Source organism: Diorhabda carinulata, chromosome 2 (assembly GCF_026250575.1).
Source record: "Diorhabda carinulata isolate Delta chromosome 2, icDioCari1.1, whole genome shotgun sequence".
In the NCBI taxonomy this organism is placed as follows: Eukaryota; Metazoa; Arthropoda; class Insecta; order Coleoptera; family Chrysomelidae; genus Diorhabda; species Diorhabda carinulata.
The window spans coordinates 21,268,598-21,273,406 of record NC_079461.1 but is presented as its reverse complement, the minus strand read 5'-3'; positions in this window follow the sequence as shown (position 1 = coordinate 21,273,406).

Genomic DNA, 4,809 nt, shown 5'->3' with positions numbered 1-4,809 from the left:
TATAACATTGACATTTAAAATCATACCAAGGTTGTTTTAACTGACATGATTTTAAATATCAGTTCGTTTATGCAACACTTTATACAGTAATTACAGAACAGAGACGAATTTACCTACATTTACATTAAAATATTTATTTTATATTTCTGTTTTTAAATTTTAATCGTTATTTACCACTTTCTTTTAAGGAATCACTGCAACCGCAATAAATTTATATAATATAGGTTGTATATAAATCAAGCGAAAATTCTATTGAAGGCCATAAAAACTGACATATACGTTGTTAGGATATAAAGGACATAACTTTTATTTATTGATATCACGTTTTAAAATACGTCCTGTACGTTAAGAACTATTTTTTATCAATAATCTCAAATGTAGAATAAAATTATTATTAATAAATATTTTAAAATTAAATATAATAGAATCAATAACGTGGTGTATGTTTGGTTGCCTATACCAAATTATTTATTGCGAAAGAAAAACAATAAATCAAAACTATTTTCTTCTGTTTTATTTATATAAAACGAAACTATGTAAAACGAAAATAAAGATTCACAAAACTTGAAATCAAACCGAAACGTCTTTAGGTATTATTTTATTTCGTTCATATAAAAATGCTAATAGAGAATTCCAAACTTGTAGAAGTCACATGCCCTTAAGGTAAGAATCCCGTTGTGCAATGGCACTTATTTCAATTTTGGAAACAATATGAATGTAAATTTTTACTGTTCATTTTCCACGTTGTTTATTTCGCAATTCCAATAATTATGTGTTCAAATGTTTGTTAAAAGTTGTCGGTTTAAAATTTATATCTTCTTTTTTATTAAAATATAATTTTGAAAAGTTAATATACGTGGGTGGTTCGAATATAAAACGGAGCTGAAATTTTTTACAGTTTTTACATATTCCGATATATATAAATCTAAAACTTTCTTCTTCTATTTCCTATCACAGTTTTAGCCTTTGAGTAATTAGCTGATTATCTCATTTAAACTATTCTTCTTCTTTTTCATGTACTTTGGTCTACATTATATAATGTATTTGCTTTCATACTGTGATAAAATTTGTTGTTTGCAACATTCGGAAGTTAAATTAAATAAAAAGATTCTTCGAACACGTGCTGGGAAGATTTTAATCAACCACTATGACTTTTCCCCAACGTTTTGTTTGTTGAATCTCGTTTGAAAGCTGGGGACCGAGTGAAACTGTTGGGGAAAACGAAATATGATTGGCGTGCTATTGAATGTGGGTGAAATACCTGATGCTTTTACAAATATATCTAACGCGTGTTTTGTAAACCTAATTTCAGTCGTTAGGGAAAAATAAATGGACAATTAACGCATTATTCACTAATACCATTTAATAATTCATATTAATGACACGTGTTTTCGTAACTAAGTCATCGTCTCCAGAGGAAAAGATAAAGTCAAAATAAATCAAAACAACGACCGAGTTCGAGACGAAAACAAACCAAAATACAAATGAAAAGACGAATTAAAAGACAAAAATACAGACTAAGACTAACAACTATACATTTTTTGAGTTTTTGTTGAGTCCTGTATGTGTTGGTAGCAATGTCAAATAATATTTTGACATTTGACGTTTTAAGAAGATTTAATTGTCGGATATACCGCCATACTTGTAAATGAATGTTATCTAGAATGTTTATTATATAAATTATTTTCGTCGGGTGTATTTATTTATTTTTTGCATCCAACTAGATTATTCTCACTTTTTGAAATTTCATTAGGTTAAGTAAGTGGTCGGAATAAAACTACACGAATATAACTTCTCAGGCCACTTTCCGATGATTACAATTATTCAAAGCAAATATGTTAAATCTAGTAATAAAACTTCCAATATTACTAATTCGTTATTTTTATTTAATACAGAGAGGTATTCAATGAATATTAATACGAAATAAAAATTTTAAATAATTGAAAAAACTCACAGAAAATTACAGTACAGCTGTTCTGCTATGACGTCGCGAAATATGGTGGCCGTACTGAAATGTTCAAACTACCTACGAAATTCTTGAATTTACAATACTTTTTCTTCTATAAATATCGATCAAAGAATTGACAAAAAAATCATAATAAGAGTTGTATATAAACTATTCAAAATTATTAATTAATTAATGAACATTTTTCTTTAATTATACGAGGTATATCAACAATGTAAGTTCGCTGCGATCGCCATTAGAGTTCTTGCTATGACGTTACTCAATATGGTGGCCTTACTGAAATGTTTAAACTATCTACGAAATTTTTGAATTTCCAATAATTTTTTATCTATAAATATGGGTCAAAAGTTTGCAATTAGTGTTTTTGCTATGGAATTTTCGTAAATTTACACTTATTCTAAACTTGAAATTTTCATTAAACAACACAAAAATAACGAATGGGCAGTGCCTAAACAAAGTTTGACACGTCCAATGTATTTATAGATTTGAAGTATCATATACACTGTGACCTAAAGAATATTTTTTGTCCCCTTTTGTTAATACGATACTGGAAAAAACAGTTTTTACAGCTGATTCATTAATCCCAGTCCCAGAATTTACCTTGTGGATATACCTCGTAATATCAGTTATTAATTTTAGTTATTTAGGTAGATTATACAAGAAAATTGACTTGTTATTGACTCAGCCATTCGAATTGCGATGTTTTGTAGGTATTATGAAATCCATCCAGTTCTGTTCAACTTGACCTTGATGAATATTTTCTAATAAGTTTGATTACGTTCTAGATTTTCTCCGTTTCAAGAAATTAGAGATATTCATCCATTTTATATCCGGTGATAAAATGAAATTAATTAACTCGGATGAGACCGATTTATAGAGACATTATTATTTCTTCTATATATGATAAGCGTTATTTGTACAGTGTTTTAACTGATTAAGAAAATAGTTTTAAACAGTTATGTACAACTGATTATAATTTTTGAGATTATTGATAATTCAAAAATTTCGTAGGTAGTTTAAACATTTCAGTAAGGCCACCATATTGAGTGACGTCATAGCAAGAACTCTAGCCGCGATCGCAGCGAACTTACATTGTTGATATACCTCGTATAATTGAAAAAAATGTTCATTACTCAATCAATAATTTTGGATAGTTTATATACAACTCTTATTATGATTATTTTTTCAATTTTTTGATAGATAGATAGAAAATAGATATTTATAGAAAAAAAAGTATTGGAAATTCAAGAATTTCTTAGGTAGTTTAAACATTTCAGTAAGGCCACCATATTGAGTGACGTCATAGCAAGAACTCTAGCCGCGATCGCAGCGAACTTAAATTGTTGATATACCTCGTATGATTCACGAAAAATGTTTATTAATTAATTAATAATTTTGAATAGTTTTTATATGCAACTCTTATTATGTTTTTTTTTTTCAATTTTTTTATAGATATTTATAGAAAAAAAAGTATTGGAAATTCAAGAATTTCGATGGTAGTTTAAACATTTCAAGTAAGGCCACCATATTTCGTGACGTCATAGCAAGAACTCTTATTGCGATCTCAGCAAAATTAAATTGTTGATATACCTCGTATAATTTAGGAAAAACGTTCATTACTCAATCAATAATTTTGGATAGTTTATATACAACTCTTATTATGATTATTTTTTCAATTTTTTGATAGATATTCATAGAAAAAAAAAGTATTGGAAATTCAAAAATTTCGTAGATAGTTTAAACATTTCAGTAAGGCCACTATATTTCGTGTCGTCATAGCAAGAGCTCTAATGGCGATCGCAGCGAACTTACATTGTTGATATACCTCGTATAATTTAAGAAAAATGTTTATTAATTAATTAATAATTTTGAATAGTTTTTATATGCAACTCTTATTATGGTTTTTTTTTCAATTCTTTGATCGATATTTATAGAAAAAAAAGTATTGGAAATTCAAGAATTTTGTAAGTAGTTTAAACATTTCAGTAAGGCCGCCATATTTCGTGACGTGAAATTAAATTTATTCAAATTTATGAAAACTGTATCAACAGCCCACGCTGCGTTGCCGACAACGATAACTTCGTGTTCATCAAACAGACAAAAAACGATGAGAATCGTTTTGTTATGTAGTTAAAAATTTGGAATTTTCACGATTTTCAATTGAATATTTCACTTTCTGAGATTATTTCACATAAAGAACTTATAAAATAAATAAAATAATTATTAAATATAATCTTTGTGGCGATATTTTGAATTCAAATATTGTTTTTCAATTCGATTTTTGTCGTATTCTATAAAATGTATGTGTAGTTTTTTCTTTATCAAACTTTAATATTCATAAAGCTGAAGGAACATAAAGCTTTCCGTCTCTTTGCAAATTGATCGTTTATTAGATTTTGTCTCTCAAAGTTTTAAAGTATGCATGTTCTATTTCAATGGAAAAAAAAACAATCGAAACTTACATTTGTTTTATAGAGAATTAAATTGAACAAGAAAAAGACAAATTTCCTGTACTAACATTTGAATTTTTTCAGGCGTTTTCATCAAGATTTAAACATTTTTGAGAAACTAGTCTTTCTATATGTAATATTTTTTGGAGACGCTGTGTATTTTTTTTTTAATCCATTAAGGATTTTCTTAAGCCCAGTAACGACAGTTCTACCGATTTACTGGGTCATTTAAACAAAACGTTGCCACGTTTGAAAATATTACGCTACGAAGGTTGCTTTTCACAGATGTGGCAACACTGATGTGAATATGTCAAATACGACATTGCTATCGTAAAGTTTGACTTTTTTAATGAACGTACTCAGAACATTCATATTGGTCAAAAATTGATGATA